Below are 19,940 nucleotides of genomic sequence, written 5' to 3'. Positions count from 1 at the left end.
GGCACGGCTATCCCAAGCACCGCTGAACAGGGGACCGCCATCTCACACACCACTGGCCCATGAGCGGCAGGGGCAGTGCCGCATCTGTGTCGGACAGGGCTGCACGATGCACTCTGGGCACCAGGCACCCCCCCAGAACCAGTGGAGACATGCATCCACTACCTCATTCCTAAACAGGAAGAAGCACTCTGGCCAACAGGCACCCTCCAGAACCAGTGGAGACTGTTATCCACTTGAGAGACTGTGGCTTTGCACTCCCCAGGATGGAACAGTGGGAAACCCACCCACTGTAGAGACTTGAGAGACTGTGGCTTTGCACTCCCCAGGATGGAACAGTGGGAAACCCACCCAATGTAGAGACTTGAGAGACTGTGGCTTTGCACTCCCCAGGATGGAACAGTGGGAAACCCACCCACTGTAGAGACTTGAGAGACTGTGGCTTTGCACTCCCCAGGATGGAACAGTGGGCATGGAGCCCCCTCGTGGATCTGGCGTGGTGCACTCATCCGGCTGAGGTGCCCCACCTTCCCTTCCCCCTGAGGTGCCTGTAGTTTTGCTATCTGATGCCCCTGCAGTGTTCTCTCCGTTGAGGTCAGGTATCTGGTGTGGGCTTTGCCCATGTTTTTTGTGCCCAGTGGTCCACGGACAATGCCTGGTACAAGGCCTGGACTTGTGAATTTGGTGTATATAATAGTTTTTAGTGTGTATATATTTTTGATTGCTGTATTTCAATATATTTCAATGGTTACAGTCATTTCCTTTTGTCTTTGCATTCTTCCAGGGGGATCTGGGGGGTGTAACTGTGATGTATAGATATGTATTAGTGTCTGTGTTGTAGTGGGAGAGGGTGGGGGTGGGTTGCGTGTGTGTGTCTCTGTTTTTTCCCTCCCCCCTTCCCTGTGTCGTAGGTGCAGTACTCACCGTTGTCTTCTGTGCCGGCGTATGTGCTCCTGGTAGAGGAGCAGGAAGACTATAGCTGGGAGGATTTGGAGTTCCGGCTCCATGGTGTCCTCGTTCCTCTGGGGTGTGTAGAGGTGAGCGTTTTCCCTTCGAAATGGCTGTTTCCGCCGTGTTTTTATCAGCTGTGAATCCGCCCCGGAAAAGGTGACGGATTGGACTGTTGTGATACTGTGGGCGGTACTTTGACTCCCGCCTGTCTGTTGGCGGTGACCGCCTCGCTGTTTGTTTGTACCGCCGTGGCGGTCGGAGTGTTAAAGTGGCTGTCTTTGTTGGCGGTTTCCGCCACGGTCGTGATTCCATTTTTTTTCCCGCTGGTCTGTTGGCGGTTTTACCGCCGCTTTAGCACCGACCGCCAGGGTTGTAATGACCGCCTTAGTGTTTATCGATGACAGCTTTTGACACTTCTCACCGAAAATGCCAACGATTGAGGAAGTGCTTCGGTGTTATTCTAATGCTTGAAGGCACTATACGATGATGAAAACTAAACACTTCCATTTAGTACTATCTGGTCACACTGCTCATCATTGTCACTTTTTGCACCACCTACCACATTAATGTGAACTCATGAAAGAAACTGTCCTATGTATAAGCAGTAAATACATTCCAGATAACTAGAAGAAATGTGGTGCACTTAAATAAAAATGATTGTGTGATAGAAGGAAACTTATAGGTGTTCCAATCTTCCAAATAATACAAGCGTCACTACAGAAAAGCCTTCTGATCATGCTAGCTTCTGCCATAGAATTAATACACTTTTGGAAATAAAAAATGGTAGAGAATTTTGCTGATGATAAAAGGATGAATTACAATCTTTATTCAATTATATAACAATAAGAAGTAAAGCACTGCCAATATCACCGCCTCAGAGTTGCAAAAACAAGAGAGCTGGCTTAAACTGCCTAATGCCCTTGGCCTTCAGAATAGGCAACAGATAAATGTGCGCCAAAGGTTATTGTAACTGCAAAATAAAAATGTTCTAACATCTGTGGTGAACAGCCATCACAGAGGCACTCCAAAATTGAGTTTGGGTCATATTGCCCTGGGGGAAACAAATATAGGTGCAGATTGAGCCCAGCCGAAACATACTTAATAGAGATCTGTCCCAGGGGTGCCTAACATAAGTAAAATATGGCTCTGGCCCTGCTGCCATTTTCAGAAGCAGAAGAGGTAGGATAGCTTGTTATAGAGTGCATCATTCTCCCTTGTCACCCTTACGTGGACCAGGAACGTTTCCTCAACTTTTTTCCTATCTCTCTTCCTTATGCCCGTTGGATTATTGAACAAATCTGGTCAACCTATCGACCTTTTCGGTGAGAAGTGTCAGTGACAGAATAGATGTACCTCAACCAAGGGATCTTAAGCCCATACACACACCCCAACAATCCTCCATAATACCAGTTTCTTTCATGAGTTCACATTAATGTGGTAGGTGGTGCAAAAAGTGACAATGATGAGCAGTGTGACAAGATAGTACTAAATGGAAGTGTTTAGTTTTCATCATTGTATAGTGCCTTCATGCATTAGAATAACACCGAAGCACTTCCTCAATCGGTGGCATTTTCATTGAGAAGTGTCAGTGACAGAATAGATGTACCTCAACCAAGGGATCTTAAGCCCATACACACACCCCAACAATCCTCCATAATACCATTATTCAGGGCCATGGAGTCACTATTCCACCCCGACATTCACAATAGCCGTGGGGCTAATCTCACCAGGTCCTCCACATAATCTAGGCCCAGTTCTTCAAGGACAAAGAACATAAAGCAGGAGGATCCCACACTCAACAATTTTCTGAGAAAACAATTCTCCTCAACTTTAATGGCTCTACTAATACTAACTACCCCAAATGGCAGAGGCATATGTGAGCATGGGCAGGTATTTCATTTTATACACCTGCAATAACTGCAAGACTGGTTTACTTCCCACAGTAACTGCAAATTTAAATAAAGCGCCACATGCCTAAATAAAGCGGGCACTTAGACTTAGGAGACCTTGATCAAATGTAACTCCTAAATAGGGGAAATATGCCACCTTACTAATGGCCGTAACTTTGATTATTATGGGTCTGGTTTTAGGGATCAGTTTCCTACACTCCATGTGTTGGGTTTTGGTGAAGTTTGCATCTAGAACCAAATCATACATAACATTTACAAATTAATCAACTAGTACTTTGAGGCCTTTGGCAGTATGAGACAATAAAACTGCATCATCCGCATAAAAGAAGAAGGGAACAAAGGTAGATTTTACAATCAGGTGGTGATTAAGACCATTGTTATAGGACAAAACAAATATGAGGGCTAATACATAGCCCTGCCTGAACCGGCGCTGGAGGTTGAACAATTCAATGCATTCCCCACCCACTCAATGCCGAACCGAGGCACTAGCACCGGTATGTAAAGCTCTTAAGAGGTCAACCAGGGAAGAAGGCAACCAAAGAGCCACAAGGTTGTGCCAAAACTTAGACGTGATTACACAGTCAAAGGCACAACTGAGGTCCATAAAAGCTAAATTAAAGGACCTGTTGAACCACCACATATTTGCCAATTAGTAAATTTAAATTCAGGCACTGCTGCAAGGTGCTCTTCCACTCCCTAAAGCCGAACTGAGCAGGACTTAAAATGTTGTTAGCACTAACCCATTCTTCAAGTCTCTGCAAGATAACTTGCTCCAATATCTTTACCACTGAGTTTATCAGAGAGATGGAGCGGTAGCAACTGGGATCATGTCGATCCCCCTTTTTTAAAACGGGAACAACCACTGCTGATTTCCATGACAGAGGATTGTAACCTGGACAGCTGCATTTAAAACATTTGTTAAGACCGGGGCCCAGAAGGAAACCTCCCCTTTATACAGGTACATGAGTATCCCAACAGGACAAGGTACTTTATTTGATGGGCTAGCTAAAATGGCAGCACACACTTCTGCCACGTCAACACTGATGTCCAGGGGCAGCATTTTACCCTCTCCTATGTTCCTGCTCCTCCTCACTTATGGCATTCACCCTTCCAAAATGGGTCACCTACAACTCAGGGGAAATAGAAGTACCAATATTTTCGGGCGCATCCGCACAAAGTTGCTTCCCGTTTGAGATACGCCAGAATTTTGAAATTTTGAGTGGAAGGGGAGATGTTTAATGCTTTTCTTTTTTTTCAAATACAACAAATGTTTAATGAGCGAATGTCTTAGCAAAGAAGAAAATGCCACAGACAGAAATTAAGGAAAAGACAACATCTGCACTACAGTATAATCACCACAGATATTTCATGGTCCTTTGGAGGGAAGGAGAACCGCCAGAATACTGCCAGCGGAGGGCTACGGGGGGGGTAGAATATTTGTTCTCTTTTATGGGTATAATGGGCAGAGGTCATAGAACCTATATCAAAAAAAGTTTGGCCATAAAAATTAACACACTTCTCAGAAAGGACCAGCAAAGGGGTCTTTAAAAGTCTCTCCCTCCCTCGCCTTCAAAATTTGCCCAACGAACCCCACCCCCCGTTTTCAAAAAGTTGTTGGTAATAGTAATCTCTTCCAGCTTCTACCAGAAGTTACGGCGGTGGTACCCGTCTGAGTCACAATATTTTGTGACCACCACTCTGTTGGCAAATTTTCGGCCTGTGAGTCCTTGCATGGCTTTCTGGCAATCAAAGACTGAAGTGAATTCCACATATATCTTTCTACAGCCGGGAACCTCAACTCCATCCACAGGGCGTGGAATCTCTATGGATTTGACAGTGCCGTATTTACTGCACTCTTCTCGTACGTCCTCCACTATCTCTTCATACTCATCATCATCTAGCAGTTCTTTGGGTAGCACCATGTTCATGAGGCACAATACCTTGGTAGGGCGACCACCCATTTGCACCTCTGAGCTCATTAAGCTGGCCACCTGCAGGATCACTGGTGTTTGGTTTATTGTACTTAGAGTAGCATTTTTAGCGCCAACACTTGCTCTTTGAACCAGAAGCTTCTTTTCACCCAACTGCATGCAGTTTAGTCCAGCTATCGCTACCTGGTCTTTGACGGTAATATCAACGTACTCGCAGAAAGCATGTCCCTTTGACAGTCCAGTAGCACTGTCTTTCACCAAGTTAAACGCTTTCAGGGGCCCAAAAGAAGTGAGAAGCTCCTTAACCTGGTCATCGTTAAGATTGTTGGGCAAACCGCCAATAAACAGCTTGTGTGCAGAGTCTGGCACCACCGTAGATACTACGCCTGGTACATACACCGACGGATTCTCAGACATGACAGGGAGTGGCTGATAATCGTGTGGTCGTCGGATCTTCAAAGGCTGCCCCTGGAAAATTATGCCATCAAAAATCATGGCCTGTGTCGTTTCATCCACCGAGCGGAACTCCAGGAAAGCAAAGTTTTTGTCTTGGTTTATTTGCACAGCCAGCACCGGGTTTCCTGGGGCCTGCGTCAAACCTCCAAGGCGCATCTGGGCGTTGAAGAAATCCATCATGGCTTCCTCAGTGATTCCGAAGGGGATATTTCCAACGTAGAGTCGGCGGGCCTGCCTGGTAATCTGGCTGCCGACGACGGGCACAGGGGTAAGGGTCACGGCCAGTCCATCTGGGGTCATGGTCGGAAGGAGAGCTGTTGCTGGAATCTGACCCGCGGCTTGCATGGCTTTATACTGCATTGGTGTGATGTGTTCGAAACCAGGAGTTGGCACTTCCCAGTACTTGAGGATCTTCTTTTTCTTTTCATATCTGGGAGACCTGTTCTTATCAAACGATGGCTGTATGTGTTCTACAAGGTTATCCTTGTGACGTCTTCGATCCCGGGAACCACTACGCTACGTCACTTTCGATCACGGCTCCTTGAGCGACTGTGACTCCGTTTCCTGTGACGATTCTCCTTGTCACATTCTTGTTTGTTTTCGTTCAGCTGCCGCTCAAACTCGTCAAATTCGTACATGTTGGCCGGGTGATGGTGGTGCTGCTGCCGGGGGCTTCTTTCAACCCCCTCCGGCTGTAGCCAAAGAAAGAGAAGACAGCGACCCAAAGGCTATCGTCTGCAAAAAAAGAGGCGGTGTCATATTTAATGCTTTTCAAACCAGCCAAATGTGGTTATGTATTTATTTATTTTGTAGTTTTTATTTACACATCTCAGAAATCTCAGCATTGCATAATATTGATCCATAAAATATAGAAACACATAAATATTAGAAATTACATTTTGATAACAGAAATATTGACTCTGTACTGTAAACTTAACTATAAAAAACACAAGTATCGAGAACACAAATATCGTTGTTAACAATATTGATTTTTCCATATATAAAAAACAAAAATATCAGAAACAAAAATATCTTTATCTTTAAATAAAACATACAATATGTCAAAAATAGCAGTTCAAGCAATATCGACTAAAATATTACTGCCAGTATAAATAAATAATAATTAATAAAAAGATAAAAACACACTTTTCACATAAAACAATTACTTCAAATAAATTCAAAACGTTTTAAACACATATTGAAATGAAATGAAAATATATTACATGCACAAAAAATGTATTATTCATGCCCAAAAAATGATATATCTAAAATATGTACAATAAATCCTGTGATAAATTAGCATTCACTACAAACATTGAAACAACAACCAATGTATTTATATATATATATATATATATATATATATATATGTATATATATATACCTTATTCAGTCCCGAAATAACGAGGCTCAACCGTGGCGGTCTGACCATGGGATTCGGAATCCCATAAATATGCATCAAATGTTTCCTTATCCAGATACAAGGAAAAACAGTCAAGACTCCTTCAGCAAGTTACAAATGTATTAGAAATGACACAAGAGTATTCCTCCCAACGCGTTTCAGCCGTAGCCTTGATCACGGATGGGGGAGTCAAAAATTCAAACCTAATAAATAACAAAGTACACCAACATAGAAAATGGACTAACAATACAGTACAAACATATCGCAAATCATTTCAGTATGCATTAAGTATGAGATAGATCTAGCTCTCATATAATGTCTAACCGCCGTTAAACCCAAATCATGTTGTATACATGTAAACAGGCTCGTGACATCCAATGTCAGAAGCAAAAAGTCATCTTCCCATCTTAAGCCATCCATCATCTTTAAGAATTGTGTTGTATCTTTCACATAAGAAGGCAAACTTTCCACAAATGGTCTAAGATAATAATCAATATATCTTGAGGTATCTTTGAGTAATGATCCTATTGCTGACAGCACAGCAGAACATCAATCTAGTTTTTGGGCGTGGAATTAAGTGTTGAGAATGATTTGGTGAATACAAGGCTATATAGAAAGGCAACAGCAGGTAATAGCCTACTGAACGCTAAAAGTGCCCATCCACCTAATTTGATCAAAAGTATCCCGTATGGAGAACTATTGAGAGCCAGGTGTATATGTAGTACTTGGGAGCAATACCAACAAGAGTGCACAACAATGTGCTCAAGATTTAGAGAAAGAGGATATAGCAATAGTGTGATTACACAGGCTGTCAAAAAAAAGTAGAGGGTTGCTCTAAATCAGATTTATTATATCAGGTAGAGAAACGAACCACAAATTAGGAGAAAATTAGATTCATTACAACTTAGTCGAACCAGGCCTTCAATATAAGACGCATACTCACTAAATGTTGGCACATTTTATAGACAGATCCATATCTAGGTATCTATGTCTGTAATGTGCCCTTAGTCACCTTCCATAAGGGAAGGTTATTACGGGATAATCTTAGTCATAATATGGTGGTCAGTTCTAGTAACTGTGATAATGTCAGACCAAAATTAATGGGATTTTATTGTTATAAACAATGTAAAGCATGCAAATATAGTAACAACTGTATGAATGTCAGATTGGGCAATGAACAAAGTGACTATGAGATCAAGGGACATTTTAACTGTAACACTGATTTTTGCATGTATTGTTTAAGATGCCCATGCGACAAGATCTACATGGGAAGTACTATACACAAAGCAAAAAAGAGAGTGTTGGAACATATAAGAGCTATTCAGAACTGTGCTTGGAATTATCATGTAGCACGACACTTCCATGAAGTGCATCAGAGAAATTAAAAATTGCTCAGTTACTTGGTGTGTGATCAACACGCGGCGTGACAGACAAAAATTATTACAAATTCTGGAATCCAAGTATATTATTAACTTTATGACCCTTTCCCCTCCGGGTTTAAATTCAAGTGAAGAGATGAGCATACATCTTGGGAGGTAGACTTGTGTACAATAGAAGAAATTAATGTTAGTCGAGCTTCTATGTGATACAGATGTAACTAGGAATATGGTTTGTTTATATGGGGTGTCAGGTGATAATACAATTTAAACATAGACCCTAAGGTGGGAATCGCTATACTGTAATAACATAGAGGAACTGGAAATTTGGAAAATTCTGTACATTGGACTTATGAAACTAAATATACTCTGATTAGCGTATGTAGTAATATGGTATTTGCATAAATTGTGAATATATAAAATATTAATTTATTATTACTAGGCCAAATGAATGATATATATTTAGGGTTAATTGTGTTTCCATTATGATAATCCTTCTTGGACAACTGAAGGGTTTTTAAATTTGCTTTGAGACAATTGATAGCAGTCAACACTCTAAGATGGCGACCACCTTTTGTTGAGTAGTTTGTGCTGTATTTTTAGTCTGTTTTCTGTGTTGGTGTACTTTGTTATTTATTGGGTTTGAATGTTTGACTCCCCCATCCGTGATCAAGGCTACGGCTGAAACGAGTTGGGAGGAATAACCTTGTGTCATTTCTAATACATTTGCAACTTGCCGAAGGTGTCTTGACTGTTTTTCCTTTTATCTGGATAAGGAAACGTTTGATTCATATATATATACATATATATATATATATATATATATATATATATATATATATATATATATATCTTATAAGATATATATAGAGAGATATTATAGATCAACATATATATATATATATATATATATATATATATATATATATATATATGGATATACATATATATATTTATTTATATATATATATATTTATACAAATCTTGCTGCTCCCGATTACATCCACCAAATTGGTTGGTGCTGGACCAGTGGGCGCAGGACCCGCTTAATTTTCAAAAGCACTCCCCCTGCAAGCTTAGTATCGGCGTACCACAAAGAGAGTCTGCACTCCTGGATGATCTTTATCAGCAAAGTTTATTTACATCTGACTCACTCGTATCGCCCACCCGGTCTTCCTCAGAGCTGCATATAGTATGGAACAAGCCCCAAGTGCTTTAAAAAACACAGACACAGCATGTGTGATAGAAATAAACAAAATATTTAGAATACATCAATGCCTCGATTTCCCTCAAATTTAAAATCAACCAACAATTGATTCGCAACCCATATTCAAGTCCACAAAATGCTAATGATTTAAATTGCAGCACATTGACATTTAAATGTGATAAACGCTTTACAAATAAATATTTTAAATTAATCACAGTTTTCAAAAGAAAATATATATAATGGCCAGTGGCCCAAGGGGACGAATATAGGTGCACAAAATTCCATCCATAATATTAATAACAGCATGACAAACATTTTCATATATAGTGACATATGACCAACATCATCTGGCAAAATGGAAGCATACCACCTAAAAAAGATAAATCCCCTAAAAGCAACCAAAACCCTACACCATATCCGAAAGGATATCTCCAATGTAAACAAAAAAATATAAAATTATAATATATATGTTGTTTACTAAGAAAATATTGTCTAATCACTGCTTAAATACAGATAACATTACACTCCACCATTTGACCTGTAACTCATATAACATACAGGTGTGAAATCAACTTTCTTTGGTGAAAACATTGTGAGCAAATTAGGCATGCATTGTACACAACAACATAATATTATCATACTACAAAGCACTATATGTATTCCTAAGTAAGCCTAAAGCCTTGCGTAATTGCCCAGAAGCAGGCAACCACTGGAACAACCAGTCCCACCATTCTTTATCCACATCTTGTTTTACTCCTTCCACCAATTCATGTAAAGTGTCAGTATGGGAATGGATAGATGTAGAGTGGTCTGACAAGTTGAAGCAGCACAAACCTTCAAATTCTGAGCAACCATAATCGTGCTTTAACAGTAAATAGCCAATAGCAGCTCTGTTTGCAATGCAGCTTTTCTAGTACCTCGTATATCTGGCAATAATTCAGCTAAAGCGGTAGAAGTATGATTGATATTCTTAACCATTAAACATGCTAACTTGTTAATAACTCGAGTATTATACACAACTAATCAGGCTACTCCTACAATAGAGAGACTCAAGCTGATCTATTCTGATTTGGATCATTACTCTCCTAAATATTCATATCCCATTCATCGGGAGTGCAGTCTAACCCAGCTTTAACAATTGCTAAATTAACTTTCTTTTGATTTATTTTACCCCTGCATTTCCAAAATCTGTTCTGAGGAACTTTGACAGGCGACAGACTGATAGGTCTCGGTCTTATCTTGCAGTAACTTATTCTGACAAGACAGCATTGTTACAATTTTTTTAGTTTCAACAAGCTGCCTCTCTAATTACTGGTTTTCATGTTCCATTGCTTACATTTTTCATGCATTTTTCTATAAGCCAATAACAATAGCCATTCCCTACGACCTAAAATAGATAAATTACCACCCATTTCGAGAGGCACTTTTTGTAAACATATGAGCAAATCTTTTGGCTAACTCTCACCAAGACATTCATCCCAGGGCTCTGAAAGCCCCGACAAACAAGACCACTTGTTTGCCAGGACATTGTAAGGTTCTTTAATCCACCCTGGAATCTCACATAAAACTTGAGAAATGGTTTGTGAAGCCGCTTTTGACTTCTTGTCAAACATATTTCACTTTTAAACGTACACTTCCCAACTTTTCTCTTCCTCGTACTGTAGACTACGCCAAATTGTTCTTCTCTACTTCAGACTGAGAGAAAAACCATGTAAAAGGAATGCAAAGAATGCAGCACTCTTAGTCCGAGTAATTAATTTATTAAGGCACTTCCCAAGTTTCATACGCAGAGAAGATAACATGTACTTTTATTTCAAAGGCAATAACACAAGTGGAATTCAGAAAATAATCACAGCAGTGGAATAATAATGATCCCAGTACTCAACAATGGTTATTATATGTATGTCACCATGGGGCTTGACATCAAAATCATCTCTTTGTCTGCCAGATTCAAGTCATGGAAACCTGATGACCAGAAAAAGAGAGAACTACCCACATTGGGATTAGTTTCTAAGCAAGGTCTCTCTCCTCAGATGAGCTCCATCTAGCCAGCTGTCAAGCTCCCACTCCTTATATCCTTTAAACAAACTAGAGAGGAGTTTCTCCCATACAGTAAGTTGTTGTTCAAAAGCTGGCCATACCAGGTCAGTGTTAAGAAGGAACACGCTAGAGACTGGGCAACTCTCATAGTGTTTTTCCAAGACCGACCTGTTCCCTACCGTATCACCCTGGTACATTTTATCACTGATATTTCCCCATGTTATGTGCCCATCCTTAGTGAGAAAGAGCGAAAACAAGTTGCACAAGCTGTGCTAAAGAAAAATACCTGTGCCACCAATGTGACGGTGTGTAAAGCTAAGCTAAGCACAAAATGGAGTCAATGGTCAAGATGGAGCCGGTGTTTAAATACATATAGCAATACTGGCTATCCTATTGTAGCACTGCGGAAGTGGTGGTCTTATTGTAGCACTGAGGAAGTGGTGGTCTCTGGGGCCTGGGGGCGAATCTGTGTACCCCCCCCACTTAAATTAATTGTTGTTGCCTCGGGGAAGTGGTGGACCCCAGGGCCTGGGGGCTCCACGTGCCCCGCAATATTTTATTTTTGTATCCCCAGACAGGTGGTGCCCGAGGCCCAGGGCGTTCAATTGACCCCTTCATCATTGCAATGTTCTAGCCCTGGGTAGGTGGTGGTCCCGGGCGGGTCTGCCCAGCCCCCCAGCATAACATGACATTCAGTCCTGGGGAGCTGGTGGTCAGTAAGCCCTTGGAGGGGGGCCCCCTGCACCCCTCCATTTTTTTAAATCTCTGCAATTACTCCAGGATCTGGCCCACCCAGAGACTAGTAAAACAGGGAACACAGGGGACTGGGCTCTTTTTTTTTTTTTTTTTTACATTTTTGGTGAATTCGCTGATCCATCCACAGATTTTTCTGAAAACTTTGGCCATGGACCAAGGCTAGGGGCTCAGAATATTCCTATTCTTCCCCCTTTCCTCACTTGTTTCTTAAATGGCTGCCAACACTTCCTGGTTTAAATTTTGGCAGCCAATCAGATATCAACACGGGTACAGGAGGATCAGCGGATTCTCCATGTCCCTACATAGCTATATATTTAAACTTTAATATATCAGAAACTGCTGAATCGATTTACACAAAATCACAAAAAACACAATCTGCACACCAAGATGTAGATTCCTGCCAAATCTGGTGTCATTCCTTTAAGCGGTGCGGGCTGTAGGCCTGTCTAAGACTCTATGGGAAAATGAATAGCAAAAACGTGTTTTGGGACCCCCCCTTTCCCTATATAAATGTATATATATTTTCAGAAAAAAAGGGAAAAAATATTTATATTTATATATAAATATTTTTTCCCTTTTTTTCTGAAAAAAAGGTTAAGAGGGACATTACAGTTAGGTTTAGGTTTTACATGAAAAAACATAGAAATTCAGCTTTTATAGTTAGATTTAATTCAAGTAACTATAACTTATGCCCTAAGGTAACTGTAGCTAGTGCCCTCGCCATGGACAGTTTTCTCATCAATCACTTTACTGCAAATGTTAAAGTGATATTATAAATTATGTCATAGATGATATCATGAGTGATGTAATATCTGGGGTAATTATCAGTGCATGGCGAGGGATGCAGCTCCCCCTGGTCCCATACTTCCAGTGCCTATGGTGCTTTACCAGGCTTGGAAGGAGAGTTACTCTAGTTCCCACCTAGAGTAGATTTTCTACTTTTTCCAGGCTGGGAGAGGGCTGAATTTCAGTTTGTGAATCCTCATAATCATAGGTTTGTGATCCTAAGTAAATGAAGAAGGCAAATCATGCCTTGTAATGTTCATTTATATCCTGGCCTTTCCTTGGGGTTTATTAGTGTGGATTTCTCAGCCTTGAGAAGAATTTAGCAGTAGTCATCCATTTACGTCTGTTAGGAACCCTTTTGTGAAATCTTGGAAGGTATAAATATCCCTTTGTGAACTGAGCAGGTGGTGTATATGATTGGGAATATTGCTTAAGGAAAGATATTTGAAATCAGTGTTTGAAAAATAATGAAATGGTTGGCTCAGATGATTGTACCACTGAATATTGACCTTCAGAATATGGTGATACAATAACATCGAGGACAAAGGATCGAGGGGCAAAATATTGACAGGTAAGTGCACATAGGGAAGTTTAGATTTAGGCGGTCATTCTGACCACGGTGGGCGGCGGTAGCCGCCAGCCACGCGGTTACCGCCATATGGCCGCTCTGCGGTCAAAAGACCGCAGCGGCCATTCTGGCTTTCCCGCTGGGCCGGCGGGCGACCGCCAAAAGAGCGCCCGCCGGCCCAGCGGGAAAGGCCCTGCAACAGGGAAGCCGGCTCCGAATGGAGCCGGCCGAGTTGCAGGGGTGCGACGGGTGCAGTTGCACCCGTCGCGATTTTCACTGTCTGCTAAGCAGACAGTGAAAATCTTTATGGGGCCCTGTTAGGGGGCCCCTGCACTGCCCATGCCGCCACCCGTTCCTGCCATCCTGTTCCTGGCGGTAAAAACCGCCAGAAACAGGGTGGCGGGAAGGGGGTCGGAATCCCCAGCGCCGCCATTGAGATTCAGCCCATGCAGGGGAAATCCGGCAGGAAACCGCCGGATCCCCTTTTCTGACCGCGGCTTTACCGCCGCGGTCAGAATGGGCTGGGAAGCACTGTCAGCCTGTTGGCGGTGCTTCCGTGGTCCCCGGCCCTGGCAGTCTTGGACCGCCAGGGTCGGAATGACCCCCTTAGTATTTCGACCATCACATCTATGTACCATGAAGATTTATGGACTACATAGGTAAAAATTCCTGAAGAATATCTGAAGTTAGGAATAGGCATGTAGACGTATTTACCGATCACTATTTTTAAAAAATATTTTGTGTTCAATGTTGTGTCTCATCTATATTCTGAGTCAAATTCAGGGCACTATCACTGTGGGAGTGGTGCTGAATGTACAATGAACTCTTACTGGTCTACTAAGAGGAGAGATCGGAATCTCATCAACAAACGTATTTTTAGGATTAGGGAAAGAACACAGGTATTGTTAGGAGGGGTCTGGTCAGCAGAAAGAAAAGCAAATGGTGATACCAGTATACAAAGACAAATTAAAGCATCATCGGTTTGGAGTACTGGGAAGGCCAGTGACTGACGCAAGGAGTAGTGATAAAGGGAACTCAAGAATATGGAAGTCATTATGAGTTTGGCGGTCTCAGGACCTCCATGTTGGCAGTGGCGGTCGTACCGCCAACGGCCCGAGGTGAATACCGCCATAATATGACCATGGCGGTCTTTTCAACAGAACACAGCCAAATAACTTCCAGTACTGCCAGTGCAGACATGCGCCACAGACAGAGGCATGCACCTTCAGGCCGGCGGTCAGCATGTTCCTGCGGGACATATTACGAGGCTGAACATCGCCAAGGTTTCCGCCACGGTCACACCACTCGAAATCCCTGGCGGATATCACGTCTATAAAAGGAGAAACTCACCTTCAGGAACACATACCTGACTAGAGCCGCCATGGAACCTGAACTGTAAGTTCTCCCACAGCTCTTGCACGCACAACTAATCTGGAACCGGTGACGAAGACAACAATTGTGACACTGTAGGGAAAACCCAAACTACACACACACACACAACATACACATCTGGCATGGCTGATGACGGCAACACACACACACGTAACTACACACTCGTATTCACGTACACACACAAACACACCTACATACACACATGCACACCCATACTACACACACCACAGCCAACACACACGTGCCATACACACACCAACCCGCAGACACAGCACCACCACTGTCTCACACAACCATCCACAACAGGACGATACAAACAACGGCAACACAACCGCAACTACACAGACGCTACACCAAGCAATGTCATTGCACACCACCAGATTACAACAACACATAACAGAACCATACAACCAATAAACACATTCACACTGCCATACAATGAGGCAGACGTCAAAAACACACTAACACCACACACAAAACATATGACATAGCCATCACCACATACACGGACGCACACACTACAACCACATAAGGGCACACAACACCACCATTACACAAATCTACACAAACAATACACAATTCTGTAACAACTCAATCATATCTTACACACATTACACAGAAATGACAATGGGAGAAATGGCAGGGCCACACCCACACATGCAGCCCAGGCACAACAGCTGGCACAACCAATACACACACGTCACACATGGACAAACAAAAGTCCACAAACACCAAACTGCCATGTAGAAAGAAAGGCAGGATAATTATGTAAACATCAAATCCAACAACATATTGGTCCAGATGTATTAATAAATAACAAATTAATAAAATGAACCATGTACAAATAAAAGGCCAATAGCTAGTCCGAAGTGCCAACTTGACTCCTGACTGCAAAATTACCTCCACATGGTAGGGGCATCAAGGGGGCAGGCAGGCACCTTAGGGATTAGGTAGGAGTGGGAGGCCGGGTTTGGGATTGGTTCTGGGAAGGGGGTCCTTGGGTGTGGGTTTGGGTTTGGGAGGGCGATCCTTGGGCTTGGGTTTGGGTTTGGGAGGGGGGTCCTTGGGCTTGGGAGGTGTAAACTTCTTGGCAGGGGGGAGGACATGGGCACTAGCAGGGGGCAGGGGAGGACTTGGTGGTGGAAGGGCCAGATTTGGGGAGGGAGAAAGAATGCTTGGGGGTATCACGGGGTGGAGAGGAGTAGGGAACTAGGACAAATTCAAGAGGAAATTTCTTTTTGCACATGAGGTGGTCATGACAAAAGGATTTAGGAGTGGAGGGAGAGGGAGTGGTAGTAAGATGTGTTGGTTTGAATGTCTTGGGTGCAAGTGCATACATGGAATGCTTGTGGGTGCTGGCTGTCTGTTGGGGGGGTGAGTGCGGGTGTTTAGGTGTCTTGGGAGGAGGTGCAGGGAGATGCCATGCTGGATGGGTGACTGTCTGTTGGGGCAGTGTCTGCAGGTATGGTACATGTGCTGCACGTGGGGGTGTTGGTGGTTGTGGTGGGTGTGGATGTGGATGTGGATGTGGCGACTGGGGTGGATGTCTGTGGTCTGATATTGTGCTGACTGTGGGTTAGACAGGTGTGGTGGCTTGATGAGCAAATTATGGTGTGGTGGCTGCAGGCATGTCAGGTGTAGTGTCTGTGAAGGGGGGGTGGGAGAGTCAGTATAGGTAGTGGATGTTGTTGTGTTTACAGGTGGCTGTTGTTGTATGCCTGTGGTTGGTCTTGTGGTGCTTGTGCTTGCCAGTGCCAAACCTGTCTGTTGAGGTGGATGCATGCCTGTGTGTATGTGTGCTTTGGATAGGTTGGGTAGAGGGGTTTGGGTTTGGGAAGAGGTAGGTAGAGGAGGGACAGCAGACAAAGGGACACTGCCTACCATCAGTGAGGAAGCCAGAGCCTGAAAGGATCTCTGGAGCCCACCCACCGTGAATGCCTTCCGGGAACGCATTGCTCTGTTGGACTTGAGCTGCAAGTCCCTGGATGGCATTCAGAATGGTGGACTGGCCCACAGAGATGGACCTCAGGAGGTCAATAGCCTCCTCAATGAGGGCAGCAGGGCTGACTAGGTCAGGGGCAGAGGTGCCTGCAGCACAGGAGATGTCCACCCTCCTGGGTGAGCGGGCACCTCAGTGGGGAGCTAGAGGGAGGGTGGGTATAGTAAGTGGGGTGTCAGACAATGATGGTGCTGGGGTTGTTGCAGATGGGTCCACCACCGCCAGGGAGTGTCCACAGGAGGAGGATTCCTAAGAAGATGTGGTAGATCCAATTTCCCCGTGGTGCTTCCCTCACCCTCTGTCCCACTGGGTCCCTCAGCCTCACTGGTTCCAGCTTCCTGGGTCCATTGGGCTGCTGCTTTCCCACTCGCCTGTGCCCCTTCTCCTTCGCCTGATGATGGTGATGCACACAAATAGAGAGAGAGAGAGAGAGAGGGAGGGAGAGACAGGGAGAGAGATAGGGCAAAAATGGGTTAACATGTAGCTCTCATTCACACTGCTTAACAATCATATCTGTAGCAACACTTATCCTAGCTAGGCCATAGCAGGTGCCATCATACATTGCCTGCATCATGTCACAACATGTCCCTACTACCCACACCTGTTGCAGCCCTCACTCCTACATCAAATACCTAAGTAGGACAGCAAAACAGGAGTCCTCCACATGATGACTACCAAAGCTATTTCTACTGGCACAACATGCCCTGGATGCAGTATAGAATGTATGCCTGAATACACATCATACCTCTACATGCCCCTAAGCCACTGAATGTCCAGCTGACTGAACAAACTACTACTGCACACTACTGTTACAACACATGATCAGACTATGCCCTCTGAAACAGACCCATAACACTGAAGACAACTCTACCCACAATCCACACTGCACCTGCCTGTCACATTACATGCCAGACCAAACACTCAGTACAGTGATCCCAATATGGACAACAACACAGATTTGGCCATTACAAGTCACACACCCAAACAGTTGACATCTGATGCGTAAAATGGGAGTCTGCGGTACAGCAAATAGAATAGTCTAGCCCAATCATAGTGCCAGATTAGCAGACACAAACACATATATATAAAAACTGACCATACTGCTAAGTCCCATATAGCACCTATGACACATCCATGCTCAATCACTGAGTGCAGTGTCACACTAGATGTACATCAGGAACACACATATTACATAATGGTCCACTTACAATGCAACCACACATGCAGTCACACCTGTCAGACTGCGCAACATGACTACGCCACCCTAAAAAATACACCAGTACTGACAATACCTGTCACAGAGATCAGACCACACACATCTCAGATGGCAAATGTCAGGATGCATTAGGCACAAATGGACTACACCACTGCCTGTACACCATTTACACATCCCACTACTACATGAGCTAGCTAGGGAAGACTAAAATCAATATTAGAAGCACTTCTACATGCCATGTGACATACAATAGGCCTGCCTCTCCTATTCAGCCACTTCAGCTTGACCAAGGCAAGCAGAAAAGTCCCAGCCCATGAGATGTGCCCCCAACTTACCATTAGGACATGATGCTGGCAGTAACTCTGCAATGTATCATATCAATTGCTAGGCCTTTGTCATACATTCCATATACATACCATGCAGACATATATGAGACCTGTCAAGGCACCTACCACCTCTAGTACCATTCCATAGGTTTAAGGGTAAAATCCCACAAGTATTGCACCTAGGAATGCATAATGTCTGCAACCAGCCCTCATCATTTGAACATGTAACCGTTTCCAGTTAGTCTACCTTCACATACCCTACAGGCAGCAGATCACCTATATATGACTATACAGCTATCAAATCAAAGATCCAGTCCCATGAAGGGCTTATCTGTAGTGTAACTTTGATGGCAGCCTCACATTCAGTCAAATACATTACAAGTACATGATGTATTCAGTTCCAATTATTAAACTAGAGTCACACTGTAGCATATACAGGTATGCTGCACAGATGGGAGTGGACTGACACCTCAGAGCCACAAATTCAGATGGATTGAGCTAGTAATACTTAATGCTTAGGCTGATAATAATACAGACATCCTTTGGATAGGCAGGATAGTCTCACATATGTGGCCATGTCATATGAGCACCTCCAGATTCCAGAAATGGAGAGGTATTTTAATGGGAGATGTACATTCACTTACAGTTATGTATGCCAACACATCTACTATCTATACTCAGCCCGGGTGCGTAGTACCCATTCCCAATAGACGATACACAGGATGTCAATACAACAAAGTCACTTTACCTGCATTCAGGCACACTATCCCTATTAAGGCCAGCCAAGTGCCAGGATCCAGTCTGTACTCACCCCCTTTTGGCTGCTGTGCTGCCTCAAATGTCCATCCACCTCAGGGTAGGCCACCGCCAAAATGCAGGCCATTGGGGGGGGGCAGGGTCCGACGGGCACCCCTCCCTCATTGGGAGGACATCCCCAGCTGGGCCTCCATGGTCAACCGGGCCCAGCATCTCAGGTCCTCCCACCGCTTTCTGCAGTGGATGCTCTGCCAGCCGTGGAACCCCAGGATCCGCACTTGCTTGGCAATGTCACACCAGATCCCTTTCTTCTGATGGGAGTTCACCTGCTTGGATGACACAGACAGAAGGAGAAAGTCAGGTACACTTGCTCCATACGAACAGCAGTGGAAAATACTCATCTGACTCACCAAGTGCCCACACATAACCTTCTTTTCTGCTCACATGCCTCTACTCCATGCCCCCTGCATGCATGTACTCCCTCTCCCGTACACTTACCCCTTACACCTTCACAAACCCACCTATCACACATGACCATGGCATTGGGCTCACCTGCTCATCTGGTGCCCCATACGGCTGTCCATTCAGGGCTAGGACCCCATCCAAGAGCCTTCACCAGCTCTTCGGGGGTGAAGGCTGGGGTTCTATCACCTGTAGGATGTGGCATCATGGCATTGAGAGGAAGGTCACAGCAGCTCATCTCATGGAGGTCTTGCTTGCAGGAGTGTCAGGGGTCAAGTGAGCAAGGTGGCAGAAAATGGCGGTCACAGCTGGCATGTACAGGATCGCCGTGTGATCGCCACTGGCCCTAATCCCCCATAGGCAGCAATGTTATCCAATGATAGTTTGCACAGAGGTTGCGACCACCTAC

At 43.9% G+C, this 19,940-nt stretch overlaps 1 long non-coding RNA gene and 1 pseudogene across 1 annotated transcript in view; one reads left to right on the top strand and one right to left on the bottom strand.

Moving 5' to 3' along the window:
• The window catches only part of LOC138258585 (uncharacterized), a 495,375-nt gene that overhangs the window by 321,983 nt on the left and 153,452 nt on the right, over positions 1–19,940 (top strand). The gene's annotated exons all lie outside the window — the stretch shown is intronic.
• On the bottom strand, positions 4,422–5,919 carry LOC138258983 (splicing factor U2AF 65 kDa subunit pseudogene; annotated as a pseudogene).

Source organism: Pleurodeles waltl, chromosome 9, assembly GCF_031143425.1.
Source record: "Pleurodeles waltl isolate 20211129_DDA chromosome 9, aPleWal1.hap1.20221129, whole genome shotgun sequence".
NCBI lineage: Eukaryota > Metazoa > Chordata > Amphibia > Caudata > Salamandridae > Pleurodeles > Pleurodeles waltl.
The sequence above is the reverse complement of the archived record's forward strand: the minus strand, read 5'-3'. Positions and strand labels throughout refer to the sequence as shown.